This window comes from Bos indicus, chromosome 4, assembly GCF_029378745.1.
Source record: "Bos indicus isolate NIAB-ARS_2022 breed Sahiwal x Tharparkar chromosome 4, NIAB-ARS_B.indTharparkar_mat_pri_1.0, whole genome shotgun sequence".
In the NCBI taxonomy this organism is placed as follows: domain Eukaryota; kingdom Metazoa; phylum Chordata; class Mammalia; order Artiodactyla; family Bovidae; genus Bos; species Bos indicus.
The window spans coordinates 52,721,860-52,743,366 of NC_091763.1; the positions used below are offsets into that span (position 1 = coordinate 52,721,860).

Genomic DNA, 21,507 nt, shown 5'->3' on the forward strand with positions numbered 1-21,507 from the left:
AGCAGAATTAGATGTTTTTCTGGAACTCTCTTGCTTTTTCTATGATCCAATGGTTTGGCAATTTTGGCAACATGAAAATGCCCTTATTTACACTCTGAAATCCTTTGTCCATCTATCTGTTCCTTCACTTTTCTTGCCTGGCGAAACCTCAATCTTTTTCAAATCCAACTGTACTTTGTGCATGAACATAGAAAGTCAAGGGAAAAATCCCAAAACAGGCTGTCTGATTGCACTTTGAATTAATAATTGTGAACTTCAAATTGTCCCTTACTACTGCCCAGAAATCCAGTTATATGTCCAAGATTCATTCCATCTCCGTTTCACACCTCTCATTTTCACCAACCTTGAATCGCTCTCGTCACTCTTCACTGAGGAAATGTGAGCCACTAGTCAAGAACTTCCAAAAACTCTCACTACATGTTCCCATCCTCTTTGAGTCTGTCCTCTGACTTCCCTCCTTTCACTCTAAAGGGATTCTCTGTGCCCCTGCCTTGACCAGTCCCCCGATTTGTGCACTGCATCTCTTCCTCTCTTGGATGTGTGCATTTAGATACGTAATAAGCACCTCAAAGTTAATACATCCACAACTACACTTCTAATTTCTCAGAAGATTATCCCATCTCAGGAAATGGCAACCCCAGCCTTACAGTTCCTTAAGACAAAGTACTTGGCTCATCCCTTCCTCTCACACTTCACATCCTTTGCATGAGGCTCCAAAGAGCACCTGATGTACTAAAAAGTTATTTTATTCAATCTTTAGTTTTATAATTTGGGAAAAGTAGATGAAACAAAAATTGACATCTATTAAAATGTTGGAAGATAATTAAACCAATAATCTCTGAAAATTTCTGACCACTGTGTCTGGTGTCAGTTCAGTTCAGTTCAGTTCAGTCGCTCAGTTGTGTCTGACTCTTTGAGACCCCATGAGTCACAGCACGCCAGGCCTCCCTGTCCATCACCAACTCCCAGAGTTCACTCAGACTCACGTCCATCGAGTCAGTGATGCCATCCAGCCATCTCATCCCCTGTTGTCCCTTCTCCTCCTGCCCCCAATCCCTCCCAGCATCAGAGTCTTTTCTAATGAGTCAACTCTTCACATGAGGTGGCCAAAGTACTGGAGTTTCAGCTTCAACATCATTCCTTCCAAAGAAATCCCAGGGCTGATCTCCTTCCAAATGGACTGGTTGGATCTCCTTGCAGTCCAAGGGACTCTCAAGAGTCTTCTCCAACACCACAGTTCAAAAGCATCAATTCTTCAGCTCTCAGCTTTCTTCACAGTCCAACTCTCACATCCATACATGACCACAGGAAAAACCATAGCCTTGACTAGACGGACATTTTTTGACAAAGTAATGTCTCTGCTTTTGAATATGCTATCTACATTGGACATAACTTTGCTTCCAAGGAGTAAGCGCCTTTTAATTTCATGGCTGCAATCACCATCTGCAGTGATTTTGGAACCCAAAAAATAAAGTCTGACACTGTTTCCACTGTTTCCCCATCTATTTCCCATGAAATGATGGGACCGGATGCCATGATCTTCATTTTCTGAATGCTGAGCTTTAAGCCAACTTTTTCACTCTCCACTTTCAGTTTCATCAAGAGGCTTTTTAGTTCCTCTTTACTTTCTGCCATAAGGGTAGTATCATCTGCATATCTGAGGTTATTGATATTTCTCCCGGCAATCTTGATTCCAGTTTGTGGTTCCTCCAGTCCAGCATTTCTCATGATGTACTCTGCATACAAGTTAAATAAGCAGGGTGACAATATACAGCCTTGACGTACTCCTTTTCCTATTTGGAAAAGGAGTCTGTTGTTCCATGTCCAGTTCTAACCGTTGCTTCCTGACCTGCATACAGATTTCTCAAGAAGCAGGTCAGGTGGTCTGGTATTCCCATTTCTTTCAGAAATCCAACAGTTTATTGTGTCTGGTGTAGTAAATATTTAATAAAGGTTTGCCTCCGTTTTTGGTATTATTAATACTGCTTCTTTTGCTTGTTTCTCCTTCTCCAGTCTATGCTAATGTAAATAAATATACAAACACATGCCATGAGCTTAAATGTCATTAGATATGTATTAATACAAAATAGGCTGTTTGTTCCAGTTTTGTAGAAAAGTATTTCCTTTCAGACTGCTTATATGAATATAGTTTGAGATATGCAAAAAATCTCATCACTTGGTAATAATGGTATGTAATACAAAAATTCAACTTTAGCTAGACTTCCTGATCTTGAATTTTGCCTCTAGTATGAATTTGGTCACTTTCTTGGACTCTATACCTCAGTTTTTCTCATCTGTAGTATGGGGATTATAATAGACCTCCTAATAGGATTGTTCCAAGTTTTTCATATTTGTGCAGTTTTAGTATGGTTACTGAGACCGTATAAGTGCTTTGTAAGTGGTCACTACTTTTGTTTCTATTATAATAAAGGATCTTCTTCATAAGAGTCCGAGGCATAAATTCACAGGATTGTATTATAGATGTTATGGTCTATGTCTATGAGCATTGTTTTTTACAACTTCAGCAATGTAAAATTACAGTGTGATTTTGCCCCAGATGCTTTGCCATTTTTTGACATACCTGTTTCTGAAACAAAAATGTATAACTTAGGCTGCATTTAAAATATGGGGGGTATGAAATATTTGTCAATTCCATTCATTCCACAGAGAGCTATTAAGTGATAGTATATATATTTTAGACAAAGATTTGTAAGTGGGTACAATGGTAAAATTAAACTGAAAAAGCTTTTTCCCTCTTTTAACTTATGGTATGAAACAAAGAAAAATATTTTTCATATAAATAACTATAAGACAGTTTCTTCTCTTTTTAATAGTTGTGTTGGACTGAGTATCTGGTCGATTTAAGTAGCATCACACTGTGCCAATTTTTAGGCAGCATTGTAACAACACTGGGGTATTTTGGATTCAGGGTGCTAGTTTGCTCATATTTTGCCCATGTAATTCCTTACGTCACTGGCAAAATAGAATTTGGTCTCCCTTCCACTGAAGTGGACAGTACTGCTCAGTGGAAACAAATTTGGAAAAGAGAAACCTCTCCATGGGTGCTTCTTGTCCCTGCTGAGTATTTTGCATCTTACACAGGCAGGTTCCAAGTAGAACTATAGATCATACCTCCAAGCCTGAGACTGGGAAGCTGTCAGTTGCCTGAAGTCAGCAGATGTAGGTAGTTAAAATATTGAAGAAAATAACACTCAGCATCCGGCTATTTACCAGGAACTAGCAGATGACACCACCCTTATGGCAGAAAGTGAGGAGGAACTAAAAAGCCTCTTGATGAAACTGAAAGAGGAGAGTGAAAAAGTTGGCTTAAAGCTCAACATTCAGAAAACTATGATCATGGCATCTGGTCCCATCACTTCATGGGAAATAGATGGGGAAACAGTGGAAACAGTGTCAGACTTTATTTTTTTGGGCTCCAAAATCACTGCAGATGGTGACTGCAGCCATGAAATTAAAAGACGCTTACTCCTTGGAAGGAAAGTTATGACCAACCTAGATAGCATATTCAAAAGCAGAGACATTACTTTGCCAACAAAGGTCCATCTAGTCAAGCCTATGGTTTTTCCTGTGGTCATGTATGGATGTGAGAGTTGGACTGTGAAGAAAGCTGAGAGCTGAAGAATTGATGCTTTTGAACTGTGGCATTGGATAAGACTCTTGAGAGTCCCTTGGACTGCAAGGAGATCCAACCAGTCCATCCTAAAGGAGATCAGTCCTGGGTGTTTTTTGGAAGGACTGATGCTGAAACTGAAACTCCAATACTTTGGCCACCTCATGTGAAGAGTTGACTCATTGGAAAACACCCTGATGCTGGGAGGGATTGGGGGCAGAAGGAGAAGGGGACAACAGAGGATGAGATGGCTGGATGGCATAACCAACTCGATGGACATGAGTTTGGGTAAACTCCGGGAGTTGGTGATGGACAGGGATGCCTGGCGTGCCGCGATTCATGGGGTCGCAAAGAGTGGGACACAACTGAGTGACTGAACTGAACTGAACTGAGTGATTCATTTTATTACCTAACTTCTAGACCCTTAAATATGCTTCCCAGTGGTTGTTGCTCAAAATTTAAAAAAAAAGCATAACTGAAAAACTAACACTAAAAGATTTGGATGATATTCAACTGATATATAGCCAGATGAAAATAAACTTGCATTCTAATAAGATTTTATTAAAAAAAAAGTGTAGGTCAGTTTATCTATTCCAGCTGATAATCATAACACTGTAAAAGGGAAAGAATATTCCAAATATTTAAATTTTATGTACAGAGCATGTAATAAATCTCCTATTTTGAATTTAAGGAGCTGTACACTTAGTACCAATTAAGAGTAAATGCCTATTCTCATTAAATTGTGTCCAATACAATTGGTTAAATTGATTAAAGAATCAGTTAGGAGGCAGTAACATTATTATACTGTATGATAGCACATAAGCCTTGTTCTAATCATGATGGAGAATATGCATAGAAGGAGTTTAGAATATTTAATGAATCTCACTCCTCTCTTCGTTGGGGCAAGTCACTTCTTTGTTTAATGTTCAGAGGCCCAAGTTTTATAACTTCTGAGTAAAGTTTAACATCATTCACATTGGAAGACATAGATTCTAATTCTGCCATAAATTTAGACTATATACTTTTAGAAATTGTAGATTACAGTTTTATTTTTGAGAAAAGAATCAAGCATTATGTGGCACCTGAGGGTCCTGAAATTGGATGCTAGTGGTTTTATAGTTCATGTTCATAAGAAGGCCCCAAATAGCACTCAAAAGAGTTTTCTTTCATTGTGTCATGATTCCCACCTATATATTATAATTCAAAGAACTCAGTAATGTTTAGTTTGTTTTATGAGCCTCAGTAGACTGAATATGCATTAGAAGTTGACCTTTGCTTTGTCAGGGCACGAGTAAACCCACTGGTGACCTCTCATGACATTTTTAAAGTACAACATCTCAAATAGTCATACTCTGTTAAATCATTTTCATATGGGTTTCTTTTCCTTTGTGTTCTTAACTATTACTTGTAGGTAAAACTATCCTGTTTTTAATACTTTTTCTTTGAAAAATAAATTGTTTATATTTAACACATTTTGATAAATGTAAAAATAAACCTCAAATTTAATCATAGCTTGTTTAGTAAGATTTTCTAGGTGAGAGACCCTTATTTTTATTTAAACCCATATATACTATGACTCAGTTTTAACAATTTATGTTTTTTAGGCTGCCATCTTCTCGTAAGAATTTAATGAAGAATTTTTAAGTGATTTTTTTCCATTCATAAGCTTATTCCCCTTTGTATAACCTTCACTTATAGTGCATATAGTTTTTCAAAAACTTTGGTCCTCTGTTTGTAGAGTGTGAGGCATCTATTATTAATGAAATATTGGTAGATTTTTTTTTTCTGAATTGTCTTGAGAGATGATGTTCTCTTACTCAGAAAAAAGTCCTTCAGAATGAGGTATTCTTACAAAAAAATCATTATATCCACATATGTTCATAAGACACACTATTAAATTTAGTAGTCCCATCACATGTAAGCTTCAGATATTGTTGCTTTAATGCATTCCCTCACTACTTTGATAAAAGCCTTAAGATGTTGCCACTAGTTCTTTGATGATTTCCTCTGATGTTACAGTACCTTTCTTTTTTTCCTCCAAAAAATCTGTTTTGCATAAACATGAGAAGTCAAGGCAGTTTGAGTTAACGAGTAAAAAATTCAAGTTTTTGCAACAAAAGTACATATATTTGTACTTAGAGCCCTCTTTCTCAACATAAGAGAAGTTTATTTTCTATTTCTAGAAAATATGAACCTTTAGGTCTAAGAGAAACCCCAATATGTTATTCAAGTTTATAACTTTGAGCTTTATTCAGCTATTTCCCCATTGAATTAATGAGATTTATTAATGGAATTAGAGGGGGAAGAGGTATATTGACCTAGATATTGACACAGTTATTTTCCCCATCACGCCTGCCTCACTCCTGGAGTCCTGCATTCTGTTGGATTCAGAGATGGATGAATTTGTTTTTAATGTTTAGTTCTAGCTTCCAAATCATTTTGTAACAATTACATTTAATAAAATGCCATTTTTGTTAGATTACTTATTATATCCATAATTAGGTTTAATACTCCTGTATGGATTAAATATTAACAAATTAATAATCAACTTGTTTGTCCATTTGAACAACAAAGTTCTGCTTTCAACTGCTGCTGCTAAGTCGCTTCAGTCGTGTCCAACTCTGTGCGACCCCATAGATGGCAGCCCACCAGGCTGCCCTGTCCCTGGGATTGTCCAGGCAAGAACACTGGAGTGAGTTGCGATTTCCTTCTCCAATGCATGAAAGTGAAAAGTCAAAGTGAAGTCGCTCAATCGTGTCTGACTTTAGTGACCCCGTGGACTGCACCCTACCAGGCTCCTCCGTCCATGGGACTTTCCAGGCAAAAGTACTGGAGTGGGGTGCGGTTGCCTTCTCTGCTGCTTTCAACTAGACTATAGTTAATAACAAGGTATTGTATACTTGAAATTTGCTGAGAGTGGGTAAGTGTTCTCTGCATTTAAAAAAAGAGTTAACTATCAGAAGCAATTGGATATGTTAATTGTTTTGATCATGGTGATCATTCCATAATGTATATGTATATCATATGCATTTTTAAAAGCCAAGTGTCATCTTGTGTGACTCTCTTCTATAAAAAAATGCCATTCTACCAGCTCTCAGTGGTACCTGTGAATTTTTATTCATCTCATTGTGCTAAGATGCCATTTTTTTCATTTTGCCCCCTATATTCTGTGACTTGATAGTATAAACATCTAAAATCTAACTTTTGCATCTGATACGTTTACTTGTATTTTCTTTTCTTTAAAGTGACATTTACTAGGCACCACTTTAACTATTGTGTTTTCCTTGTCACACCTGTTATATTTCTCTAATACCTGATCTGTTGCTTTATATGCACTTGTCAACAAAAGATGAAGTTGTAGAGTCTGCATATGGTTTGAGAGATACATCTCTTGCCCTTTGCTTAAGGAACTGACTGATTATGAAGCTTTGTCTGAGTAAGAGTCACCAACAGCCATGTTATTGTGTGTTCTTTGTTTCAGAACTGCCATCCAACACAGGGAGTATATGCATGAAAGTGCTACTTGCTCAGTTGTATCTGACTCTTTGCAACCCCTTGGACTGTAGCTTGCCAGGCTCCTTTGTCCATGGAATTTTCTAGGAAAGAATATTGAACTGTGTTGCCATTCCTTCTCCAGGGGATCTGCCTAAACCAGGGATCAAACCCAGGTCTCAGCATTGCAGGGGTATATTTTATGACTGAGCCATCAGGGAAGCCTAGAACCTGTGAAATCCCTGGGTTTTACTAAACTTGGCCCTTCCTGCTTTGAGTTGAAACCAGAAAATGAAGTACAGTTTTATACATGATTAGCAAGATCCATACACAGGAGGTGGAGAAGGAAATGGCAACCCACTCCACTATTCTTGCCTAGAGAATCCCTTGGACACAGGAGCCTGGTGGGCTGCTATCCATGGGGTTGCACAGAGTCGGACACGACTGAAATGATGTAGCATGCATGCATGCATTGGAGAAGGAAATGGCAACCCACTCCAGTATTCTTGCCTGGAGAATCCCAGGGACAGAGGAGCCTGCTGGGTTGCTGTCTACGGGGTCGCACAGAGTCAGGCATGACTGAAGTGACGTAGCAGCAGCAGCATACACAGGAGGAAAAAAAACACTTCTCAGCATACTATTAGTTGTCATAGATTTTCAGAAATATTGATACAAGCATGGTTACTGCCACTTATTAGCTATCTTTTTCTCTTATTTAATGTAGGAGGTTTTCAAGGGGGTGAATGTTCCAATCTTCTAACTTTAACATTTCTGAAGTATGTGACCTTTTAAAAAACTTTTAAGTCACTGTATTCCATATTCAAGTAAAAGAACCTAGCACATAACACATGTGACCCAAATTACTTGAATCTAGAACGAATATCTGAATAGAGTTGTGTTTATATGTTGTAATACTTGGCCAACCTTCTGTAGCATTTCAGTTGGATTTGTTGTTCTGTCGCTCAGTCATGTTTGACTCTTTGCAAACCAGTGGACTGCAGCACATCAGGCTTCCCTGTCCTTCACTATCTCCCAGAGTGTTCTCAAACTCATGTCCATTGAGTCAATGATGCCATCCAACCATCTCATTCTCTGTTTCCCCTTTCTCTTCCTGCCCTAAATCTTTCCCAGCATCAGGATTTTTCTGATGAGTCAGCGCTTCACATCAGGTGGCCAAAGTATTGGAGCTTCAGTTTTAGCATCAGTCCTTCAATGGATATTCAGGGTTGATTTCCTTTAGAATTAACTGGTTTGATCTCCTTGCTGTCCAAGACTCTTGAGAGTCTTCTCCAGCACCACAATTTAAAAGCATCAGTTCCTCAGTGCCCAACTTTCTTTATGGTCCCACTTTCACATCCACACATGACTACTGGAAAAACCATATGTATGTATGTGTGTGTGTATGTGTGTGTATATATATATATATATATATATATATATAATTTTCTACTTTTTCCTCATTAGTTGATAGCAAAATTACAGGAAGCATTACCATATGGGAAATGTAATAAATACGAATGTTATATTGAAAGAGAAGGCAGCTCATATAGCTTACACCTAGTGTAATTAGTATGCTTTCATGCTAGTCTAGATACACCCAGTTATTTATGTTTCAGCAAATGTTTCATTATATTTAACAGATCCTTCTCATTTCAGTGTTACAACAGAAGAGAGATACTCAAGGATCCTGGGAAATTAAGTATTAACATTCCCTTGAGGGAAACCTCTACTTAAAAAAATATATTCCATTTAAAATTTCCTAAGCATGGTAGTATATTTAATTTATCCTAACATTTGAACTCTGACAAAATAAAAAGTGAACAGTTCAATGTTAATTCTTTAACATTTGGCATAAAAATCACATGCTCAGTCATGTCCGACTCTTTGCAATCCCATGGACTTAGCCCAGCAGACTCCTCTGTCCACGGGATTGTCCCAACAAGAATACTGGAGTGGATTGCCATTTCCTCCTCCAGGAGATCTTCCCAACCCAGGGATCAAACCCATGTCTCCTGTGGTTCCTGCATTGGCAGGCACATTCTTTACCACTGAGCCACCTGGCAGTGTAAAAATCACAATTCCTACAAGTGCAGAAGCCACGCATGGATTCTAGCAAATCTGGGTTAGTTTAGATATGTCCCTGATGGCAAAGGTGGGGATGGGAATGTGGCATGGAAAGTGTATGCTGGTTTTCACTGGTCATGATGTTAGTGGTTCTGTGTTATGAACGTATGACTGCACATTTGTGCTTGCCAGGTTCAATGTCATCAGCTGAGGAACTCAGAGCTGACCACCACAATACTGTGCAATTTAAGCATAACCTGGGAAGAGAAAATAAATAAAATTGAAGTACTTAAAATGCATTTCTAAGACAAAAATAGTATTAAAATATCAGGTCTTTCTATTTATAATTTCTATTTTATGTGCTCTGTAAAATTTGAAAGGAAAGGATATTTCCAATGCTGACTTGTGAATTTAATTTGCTGTTTCTCTTCTGAGCCCAAATGAGATTAAAAAATCTTGTTAATAAAGAATATTAATCCTCTTTCTCTTTCTTCAAATGTGCATGTCTTTCTCAACTTATGATGGGGTTATGTCCCAGTAAACCCATTGTATGTTGAAAGAATTATAAATCAAAAATTCATTTAATAACCTAACTTACTGAACATCACATCCTTGCCTAGCCTACCTTAAACGTGTTCAGAACAATTACATTAGCCTACTTTCGGGCAAGATCACCTAACTCAAAGCCTATTTCATAATAAAGTGTCAGATATCTCATGTTTTCTATTGAATGCTGAACTAAAAGTGAAAACCAGAATGGTTTCAAGTGTATCAGTGTTTATCCTTGTGATCATGTGGCTGACTGAACTGACTAACTGATGCTGCAAGCATTTGGAGAGAGCAGCTTACCACACATAGCTAGCCCTGGCAAAGACCTGATCTCAAAATTTGAAGCACAGTTTCTACTGAATTTGTGTTACTTTTGCACCATGGTAAAGTTGAAAAATCATAAGTTTAACCATTGTAAGTTCGGAACCATTTGTATACATTTTTTAAAAAAGCTTTAAATAAAAACAAATTATATGGCTAATTCCTAAAACGTTATCCATTAAACAAGAGTATTGCTTAATATCCACTCAAAAAGCCTATTCCTGCCAGTGTCATCATTTTCTTGGCATTTTTTGACACCTTTATGGAAGTCCCATAAGTCTCATTTTCTTTTGTCTTATTCCCACATCATGATGCACCTACTGACCAAAGTTAAATACCACTGACCACTGGCACTTCTTGTCCCCATGAGTATGAATTAACCCCAAGAGAACATTTATACCTGGCTTCAATCTATTCTCTTTGTCTAGGTCACATCTAGATTTTGTAGATTATTTGACAATTCCTGTCTTACTTGAGGAACAAGACAATCTTACTTCCCCTTTCCCACTTCTATTTCTTTTTCTTTTACTTTGACAGGGTGTAGTTTTATCATAGTTAAAAATGTCAACCAAAAATTATAAATTAAAATAAGAAGTATGCTTTGATGATTTTTTTTTGGTATGCATGGGTATTTTTTTCAAATCTCTAAAGGAATTTTAAAAACCTTCCAAATGAAAATAAGAAAAACATTTATATATATATACTTTATTTCTGAGCTTATTATGTTTCCAGATTCTATTCTTTTAAAATTTATAATGTTGTTATAAGTATTATAGTTTCCTCAGGAAAACTTTATGTTTTTTTATAGCAAAATATGAAGTTGCAGTGTCTCATATTTTTACACTCCTTTGAAAGATGACAGTTCTTTCCTTGAGGGTAGATTCTGGAAGGTGTTTTTGACATAGATCTTAAAAAATATAATAATAATACTGATAAACACACATATATTCATTCAGAGAGTTTTATTTTAGTTTTTATCTCCCCAGATCATGATAATCAAAATTATCATCTCCATCTTTCTGCCAATCCACTTCCTCCTTATTCCTTATTCCTGTAACTGCTCTCTTTTCTTATTTGTATTTATAATGAGTTTCAGAATATAGCTCATAGCTTTTGTTTGAAGGACTGGATTTAGTTCTTAGTGATATTATAGAAGGACTAAATTTTACTAAAGAGTGATTTCCTGGGGAAAAAAAATGTTGATAAGTTAGTCTATTAGAAGAGTTTTATAGTCACTGGTCCTAATGACAAATATTCCAGTTCTCTCAATATATGGAAGGATTGCAAGTTAATTTCCTTTGAAATAGATATGATCATTGACAGCTTTGGTCAATGAATGATAAACAGAAGTGATGGGTCTCACTTCCTGTAGAAGCTTGAAGAACATGCATATGGTTCACTGCAGTTTGCCTGCCTCAGTGGTTTTGAAGGCACATATGGAGATGGAACCTCAATTATTCTTTTACCCCTATTACCCAGGGATTGAACCCAGGTCTCCCACATTGCAGGCGGATTCTTTACCAGCTGAGCTATAAGGGAAGCCCAAGAATAGTGAAGTGGGTAGCCTATCTCTTCTCCGGTGGATCTTCCCCACCCAGGAATCGAACCGCAGTCTCCTGCATAGCAGGCGGACTCTTTACCAACTGAGCTACCAGGGAAGCCCCTTCTATTATCCTGGGTTCCTAAGTAACTGTATGTAACAGAGTCCTCCTTCTTCACCCCTCCTCTTTCCTAAGTCCATGTGCCTGCTAGGTTGCTTCAGTTGTGTCCTAGTCTTTGCGACCCCATGGACTGTAGCCTATCAGGCTTCTCTGTCCATGGGATTCTTCAGGCAAGATTACCAGAGTGGGTTGCCATACCCACTACAGCCTCAATCCACAGAGTATAAAATAATGTTTTGTTTTTAACACTCTGGAGTTATTTGTTACCACAGCATATCTTTCCTCCTTGTCTGCTGCTGCTGCTGCTAAGTCACTTCAGTCGTGTCCAACTCTGTGCGACCCCATAGACGGCAGCCCACCAGGCTCCCCCAGTCCCTGGGATTCTCCAGGCAAGAACACTGGAATGCGTTGCCATTTCCTTCTCCAATGCATGAAAGTGAAAAGTGAAAGTGAAGTCGCTCAGTCGTGTCCGACTCTTAGTGACCCCATGGACTGCATGCAGCCTACCAAGTTCCTCAGTCCATGCGATTTTCCAGGCAAGAGTACTGGAGTGGGGTGCCATTGCCTTCTCCACCTCCCTTGTCTGTTGCTGTTAAGTTGCTTCAGTCGTGTCCGACTCTGTGTGACCCCATAGACGGCAGCCCACCAGGGGCCCCCGTCCCTGGGATTCTCCAGGCAAGAACACTGGAGTGGGTTGCCATTTCCTTCTCCAATGCAGGAAAGTGAAAAGTGAGAGTGAAGTCTCTCAGTCATGTCTGACTCTTAGCGACCCCATGGATGCAGCCTACCAGGCTCCTCCGTCCATGGGATTTTCCAGGCAAGAGTACTGGAGTGGGTTGCTGTTGCCTTCTCCACCTCCCTTGTCTAGCAGAGAGCAACTGTACAGTTTTTGCAGACTGTAAAAGAATTGTCGTTTCTCTTGTCTCTAGGGAGCTGCAATGTCAATCATGGGAAATACCATCTCATTTGGAACTCCCTGCAATGGCTCCCCACTCCAGTACTCTTGCCTGGAAAATCCCATGGATGGAGGAGCCTGGTGGGCTGCCGTCCACGGGGTCGCTAAGAGTTGGACACGACTGAGCGATTTTTCTTTCACTTTTTCACTTTCATGCATTGGAGAAGGAAATGGCAACCCATTCCAGTGTTCTTGCCTGGAGAATCCCAGGGGCAGGAGAGCCTGGTGGGCTGCCGTCTATGGGGTCACACAGAGTCGGACACGACTAAAGTGACTTAGCAGCAGCAGCAGCAACATTACAAAGGAAGAAGCTTTATACTTTTACTTATTTCATGGATAATAAATACATTGTCTTGTCTGAGTATAGATTAGATGGTAGCCTCCATGGAATATTTTTGATTTCTGGAATTTTATATATATTCTTCCCTTCCCAATTTTGAATTTATCTTCCCTCTTCACCTTAAGGATTTATTACCTTCTAAATGCAAATCTTTGGAGAAAGAGAATATTTTAAGTCTTATTAGTCATTTACACCTTGGTGGATAAAGTACATAATGAAATAAGAAGAGAGTTTCCTAAAAATAGTTTTAGATGGTGGCAAAGTAGGGAGATGATAAGGGATCATGGCACCTATCTGGCAAAAGGGAGAAAAGAGACTGCATGTTTAAGACAAATTTTGCCTATTTCATAATTTTTAGAAGAACTGGCTCTTGTTTAATGCTCTAGTGTATGCCAAGATTAAATATAAGCTCTAGACAAATCTTAAAGCCCTTGGCATCATAGAAGAATTAAATTATATTACTGCCTTAAAAGTTTGTAGAGACTCCTTGTTCTTGAAAACTGATTTGTTGGGGACAGAAAAACTTGTGAAAGGCATTTGATTCTCCATTTCTCATGGAGCAATGTTAATCATGCACTTCTGCTGACACTGTGGAATGATGAGTTAATGTTTCTAAAGTTCATTGAAGTAGATGAAGAGCATTTTAGAACTGAAACAGCACTACTATTACAGTTGTATATTTATACTGATTTTACAATGTTTCACAACCCATGTGTCTGGTGTGTTTCTTATTAAGGACATCATAACTTTCATCGAATAAAACTTAAATGCAGTTTTAAAAGATATATTAAAAATTTACATACACTACACTTGCTAGTGTGCTAGTGAAGCAATAGAAATCTAGATACATTTCAATGTTATATTTTAGTGGGATAAATGCCTATTTGTTAGGTAGTCTGTAATTCTTATATGATATTGGAATTTAAGATCAGATTTGATATTTAGTGTTTATCTTAAAGTGCTATAAAGGCAAAGTTTGGAGTAATCACATAAAACCAGGGACAGTTCACTTTCTAATTTATGTACTTCTCCAAACTGGTAATGAAATCTGACTTTCAAATAATCAATATTATTTGGCAAAGGGCTTAATGATAATATTAGTCTCTGTAAAAGGAAATTTTCTATTCATGCTGCTGTGGCTGCTGCTGCTAAGTCAAAGGGCTTAATGATAATATTAGTCTCTGTAAAAGGAAATTTTCTATTCATGCTGCTGTGGCTGCTGCTGCTAAGTCACTTCGGTTGTGTCTGACTTTGTGTGACCCCATAGATGGCAGACCACCAGGATCCTCTGTCTCTGGGATTCTCCAGGCAAGAATACTGGAGTGGGTTGCCATTTCCTTCTCCAATGCATGCACGCATGCTACATCGCTTCAGTCGTGTCTGACTCTGTGTGACCCAATGGACAGCAGCCCAACAGGTTCCTCTGTCCACGGGATTCTCCAGGCAAGAATACTGGAGTGGGTTGTCATTTCCTTCTGCAGGTAGACAGCCAGTAGAAGCTTATTAGTGACTAATAAATAAATATATAAAGTACTGATTTTGATGGAGAAGCTATTGTGAAGAACACAATATTCTTAGTACCTAACATATATTGTCTATAGGACTGTGTGACAGGACTAATTCTAAGTGCTTAGAGCATATGCTGTCCATGTTCTGTCTATACTCTCATATACTACTTATCATCTCAGTCTTCCAACCATCTGCAAGGGAAGTTTGTCAGAAGGCTGCCCTCAGCATGACAGATTCCACTTTGCTAAGGTGTAACTTGGGCAGGGTATGCTTGGGATTTAATGTTCCCATGAAGGCAGCCTAAAACCAATGACTAATGGCTTTAGGGGTCTAAATATCCCAGGTCTTTTTCTCCCTGCCTGGAATAAGTCTAAGCGTTTTAGACTAAGAATTACTTAGTCTAAATTACTTACTTAGAAACTAAGAATTACTAATACAAAGAAGAGAATGTTATGATCCAGTTCAGCAATATATTTTCAGGTAAGAAGATAAACAATCAAATCTTGATAATACAGTGTAACAATTACCTACATATTATATAATTAAAAACTATGGAAAAAATCATTTCCTCAGGTTTTTTTGTTAGTCATTAAAAATATTTCTTTATTAAAAGAGGTTTTAATCTCTATGTGCTCAAATATGTTAGAATTTCTTGATATTTTTCTCTACTTTATGGATTACAAAATAGTCACATTTTGGAGGGTGATTTTTAAAATTTTATATTTGTATCTTTAAGATTTTGAAATTAAATTTTTGGTGTAGTAGAAGTATGGGTCTCTGTCTACCCATTTTAGCTGTTTACCCTTAAAATATTTATTGAGAAATATGTTTCCTACTGATGTGAAATGCAATCTTCAATATATACTAAATTTCTAAAAATTTAGGTTTGAGTTTTCTATCTACTGTATGTTAGCAGCAAACTGTTTTAATTAGTGTAGTTTTACAGTATGTTCAGTATCTCATTGGTCAAGTCCTTCTTCACATTATTTTTTATTTTCAAAATATTTTGGCTATGTTTTTCATTTTTTTTAGTAAATAATAATAGAAATACCAATAGAATATAACTAGAATTTTGATTGATATTATATTGAATTTATAAACTTATTTGGAATTAAAATATACTGACTTTAATACTTATTATATTTAGATGTGTTAAGTTCCATCTTTTCACCCACTCAAGAGCATTTAACTCTTATGTTTCAAAGGAAGCTTATAGACAGGAGGTCAGATACAATTTACAGTTTGAAAAAAAGGAGAGTCTTGCATTAGGACATTCTAAGTAGAATAAATTCATAGAATTCTTAGTAGTAGGGCTTCCCTGGTAGCTCAGTTGGTAAAGAATGGCCTGCAATGCAGGAGACCCTGGTTCCATTCCTGGATTGGGAAGAGACACTGGAGAAGGGATAGGCTACCCATTCCAGTATTCTTGGGTTTTCCTTTTGGCTCAGCTGGTAAAGAATCTGCCTGCAATGCAGGAGACCTGGGTTTGATCCTGGGGTTTGGAAAATCCCCTGGAGAAGGAAAAGGCTACCCACTCCAGTATTCTGGCCTGAAACATTCCATGGACTGTATAGTCCATGGGGTTGCAAAGAGTCCAACAGAGTGACTTTCACTTTTACTTTCAAGTAGAAGGAAGGAAGGAAGTTTATGATGAAGCTTGAAATCCAGATTTAGATTTGGTTGTGAGGACTTTTATATGCTATTCTAGAGGAATGAGAATCGTTTAGGCAGTAGGAAGTTTCTGATGTTTACCACTAAGGAGAATAAACTGATCAAATCTGTGATTTAGAAAGACTAATCATGTGGTTGGGCTCCCCCGATGGCTCAGAGGGTAAAGAATCCACCTGCAATGCAGGAGACCTGGATTCAACCCCTGGGTTGGAAAGATCCCCTGGAGGAGGGCATGGCAACCCATTCCAGTATTCTGGAGAATCCCCACTGACAGAGGCATCTGGCTACAGTTCATGGGATCACAAAGAGTTGGACATGACAGAGCAACTAAGCACAATCATGTGGTTGGTTCCACTGAAAACCAGTCCTCATGCAGAAGCTATTTTGGGGACCATGAAATCACTTCTTCAACATAAATTCATGTATGGTTGAAAGGGGCTTTTATGATTAACATGGAGAAGGCAATGGCACCCCACTCCAGTACTCTTGCCTGGAAAATCCCATGGATGGAGGAGCCTGGTAGGCTGCAGTCCATGGGGTCGCAAGGAGTTGGACACGACTGAGCGACTTCACTTTCACTTTTCACTTTTCATGCATTGGAGAAGGAAATGGCAACCCACTCCAATGTTCTTGCCTGGAGAATCCCAGGGACGGGGGAGCCTGGTGGGCTGCTGTCTATGGGGTCGCACAGAGTCGGACATGACTGAAGTGACTTAGCAAATTAGCAGCATGATTAACAAAAGGTGCTTCTCTCATCCCTGTTAGGAACCGTGAACCAGGAACCATGAATGAAGTCCAAATATTTATTTCTTATTTTATCACAGTATCATACACAGTAGCAAACTATCCCTAAACATTTTGGTGCACAAATTATTTTTAAAACTAAAACTATATTTTAATATAAGTAACAAATATATTTATTATTGGAGAAGGCAATGGCACCCCACTCCAGTACTCTTGCCTGGAAAATCCCATGGACGGAGGAGCCTGGAAGGCTGCAGTCCATGGGGTCGCTGAGGGTCAGACACGACTGAGCGACTTCACTTTCACTTTTCACTGTCATGCATTGGAGAAGGAAATGGCAACCCACTCCAGTGTTCTTGCCTGGAGAATCCCAGGGACAGGGGAGCCTGGTGGGCTGCCGTCTATGGGGTCGCACAGAGTTGGACACGACTGAAGTGACTTAGTAGTAGAAGCTATAGGTAAACAAAAATTTTTTTTTTTTTCTATTTTTTTTTCTAATTTTATTTTATTTTTAAACTTTACATAATTGTATTAGTTTTGCCAAATATCAAAATGAATCCACCACAGGTATACATGTGTTCCCCATCCCGAACCCTCCTCCCTCCTCCCTCCCCATACCATCCCTCTGGGCCGTCCCAGTGTACCAGCCCCAAGCATCCAGCATCATGCATCGAACCTGGACTGGCAACTCGTTTCCTACATGATATTTTACATGTTTCATTGCCATTCTCCCAAATCTTCCCACCCTCTCCCTCTCCCACAGAGTCCATAAGACTGTTCTATACATCAGTGTCTCTTTTGCTGTCTCGTACACCGGGTTATTGTTACCATCTTTCTAAATTCCATATATATGCATTAGTATACTGTATTTATGTTTTTCCTTCTGGCTTACTTCCCTCTGTATAATAGGCTCCAGTTTCATCCACCTCATTAGAACTGATTCAAATGTATTCTTTTTAATGGCTGAGTAATACTCCATTGTGTATATGTACCACAGCTTTCTTATCCATTCATCTGCTGATGGACATCTAGGTTGCTTCCATGTCCTGGCTATTATAAACAGTGCTGCGATGAACATTGGGGTACATGTGTCTCTTTCCCTTCTGGTTTTTTCAGTGTGTATGCCCAGCAGTGGGGTTGCTGGATCATAAGGCAGTTCTATTTCCAGTTTTTTAAGGAATCTCCACACTGTTCTCCATAGTGGCTGTACTAGTTTGCATTCCCACCAACAGTGTAAGAGGGTTCCCTTTTCTCCACACCCTCTCCAGCACTTATTATTTGTAGACTTTTGGATCGCAGCCATTCTGACTGGTGTGAAATGGTACCTCATAGTGGTTTTGATTTGCATTTCTCTGATAATGAGTGATGTTGAGCATCTTTCCATGTGTTTGTTAGCCATCTGTATGTCTTTTTTGGAGAAATGTCTATTTAGTTCTTTGGCCCATTTTTTGATTGGGTCGTTTATTTTTCTGGAGTTGAGCTGTAGGAGTTGCTTGTATATTTTTGAGATTAGTTGTTTGTCGGTTGCTTCATTTGCTATTATTTTCTCCCATTCTGAAGGCTGTCTTTTCACCTTGCTAATAGTTTCCTTTGATGTGCAGAAGCTTTTAAGTTTAATTAGGTCCCATTTGTTTATTTTTGCTTTTATTTCCAATATTCTGGGAGGTGGGTCATAGAGGATCCTGCTGTGATGTATGTCGGAGAGTGTTTTGCCTATGTTCTCCTCTAGGAGTTTTATAGTTTCTGGTCTTACGTTTAGATCTTTAATCCATTTTGAGTTTATTTTTGTGTATGGTGTTAGAAAGTGGTCCAGTTTCATTCTTTTACAAGTGGTTGACCAGATTTCCCAGCACCACTTGTTAAAGAGATTGTCTTTAATCCATTGTATATTCTTGCCTCCTTTGTCGAAGATAAGGTGTCCATATGTGCGTGGATTTATCTCTGGGCTTTCTATTTTATTCCATTGATCAATATTTCTGTCTTTGTGCCAGTACCATACTGTCTTGATAACTGTGGCTTTGTAGTAGAGCCTGAAGTCAGGTAGGTTGATTCCTCCAGTTCCATTCTTCTTTCTCAAGATCGCTTTGGCTATTCGAGGTTTTTTGTATTTCCATACAAATTGTGAAATTATTTGTTCTAGCTCTGTGAAGAATACTGTTGGTAGCTTGATAGGGATTGCATTGAATCTATAAATTGCTTTGGGTAGTATACTCATTTTCACTATATTGATTCTTCCAATCCATGAACATGGTATATTTCTCCATCTATTAGTGTCCTCTTTGATTTCTTTCACCAGTGTTTTATAGTTTTCTATATATAGGTCTTTAGTTTCTTTAGGTAGATATATTCCTAAGTATTTTATTCTTTCCGTTGCAATGGTGAATGGAATTGTTTCCTTAATTTCTCTTTCTGTTTTCTCATTATTAGTGTATAGGAATGCAAGGGATTTCTGTGTGTTGATTTTATATCCTGCAACTTTACTGTAGTCATTGATTATTTCTAGTAATTTTCTGGTGGACTCTTTAGGGTTTTCTATGTAGAGGATCATGTCATCTGCAAATAGTGAGAGTTTTACTTCTTCTTTTCCAATTTGGATTCCTTTTATTTCTTTTTCTGCTCTGATTGCTGTGGCCAAAACTTCCAAAACTATGTTGAATAGTAATGGTGAAAGTGGGCACCCTTGTCTTGTTCCTGACTTTAGAGGAAATGCTTTCAATTTTTCACCATTGAGGATAATGTTTGCTGTGGGTTTGTCATATATAGCTTTTATTATGTTGAGGTATGTTCCTTCTATTCCTGCTTTCTGGAGAGTTTTTATCATAAATGGATGTTGAATTTTGTCAAAGGCTTTCTCTGCATCTATTGAGATAATCATATGGTTTTTATTTTTCAATTTGTTAATGTGGTGTATTACATTGATTGATTTGCGGATATTGAAGAATCCTTGCATCCCTGGGATAAAGCCCACTTGATCATGGTGTATGATCTTTTTAATGTGTTGTTGGATTCTGATTGCTAGAATTTTGTTAAGGATTTTTGCATCTATGTTCATCAGTGATATTGGCCTGTAGTTTTCTTTTTTTGTGGCATCTTTGTCAGGTTTTGGTATTAGGGTGATGGTGGCCTCATAGAATGAGTTTGGAAGTTTACCTTCCTCTGCAATTTTCTGGAAGAGTTTGAGCAGGATAGGTGTTAGCTCTTCTCTAAATTTTTGGTAGAATTCAGCTGTGAAGCCGTCTGGACCGGGGCTTTTGTTTGCTGGAAGATTTTTGATTACAGTTTCAATTTCCATGCTTGTGATGGGTCTGTTAAGATTTTCTATTTCTTCCTGGTCCAGTTTTGGAAAGTTGTACTTTTCTAAGAATTTGTCCATTTCTTCCACGTTGTCCATTTTATTGGCATATAATTGTTGATAGTAGTCTCTTATGATCCTTTGTATTTCTGTGTTGTCTGTTGTGATCTCTCCATTTTCGTTTCTAATTTTGTTGATTTGATTTTTCTCCCTTTGTTTCTTGATGAGTCTGGCTAATGGTTTATCAATTTTATTTATCCTTTCAAAGAACCAGCTTTTGGTTTTGTTGATTTTTGCTATGGTCTCTTTTGTTTCTTTTGCATTTATTTCTGCTCTAATTTTTAAGATTTCTTTCCTTCTACTAACCCTGGGGTTCTTCATTTCTTCCTTTTCTAGTTGCTTTAGGTGTAGAGTTAGGTTATTTATTTGACTTTTTTCTTGTTTCTTGAGGTGTGCCTGTATTGCTATGAACTTTCCCCTTAGGACTGCTTTTACCGTGTCCCACAGGTTTTGGGTTGTTGTGTTTTCATTTTCATTCGTTTCTATGCAAATTTTGATTTCTTTTTTGATTTCTTCTGTGATTTGTTGGTTATTCAGCAGCGTGTTGTTCAGCCTCCATATGTTGGAATTTTTAATAGTTTTTCTCCTGTAATTGAGATCTAATCTTACTGCATTGTGGTCAGAAAAAATGCTTGGAATGATTTCTATTTTTTTGAATTTACCAAGGCTAGCTTTATGGCCCAGGATGTGATCTATCCTGGAGAAGGTTCCATGTGCGCTTAAACAAAAATTTTTTAAATATCTTAAGTGTTCCACTGGAACACCATTAGCATATAAGCACCATTAACACATTGGTGGCTTTTGCTTCAGGAGTGTGTATCCATACATTTCTAACTTTTCAGAAACCAAAATGTATGCCTTTATAGTAATAGAGCTTCAGCACTTATGAATCCCACAAATGTGTTTTAAACTGTATTTCAATCTAAAGTCAAAATCTCAGTGTTTCTCTTTCTTAAAAGTGTTTCTTAATTTCCAAAATTAATTTTACTCTGAAATAAGTATTTACTCCTTCCCATCACCTTAAGAGATTTAAATGTATCAGAACACCATCAGAAATTGTAAAATGGCTCAAAAATTATTGCTGATGAGAGAACTTTAAAAATTTTTGCTCAATAGTTTTGCAGTTCTTCATGGAAGACACAGTGTTGAGACATTGTTATATAGCCTTCACTGTTTGACAAACATAAATGTCAATTTAATTGCATGATTTTTATAAAA

General features: G+C 37.8%; 1 protein-coding gene across 1 annotated transcript in view; it reads left to right on the forward strand.

Moving 5' to 3' along the window:
- Window positions 1–21,507, forward strand: part of TFEC (transcription factor EC) — a 229,031-nt gene that overhangs the window by 105,038 nt on the left and 102,486 nt on the right. The window lies entirely within an intron of this gene.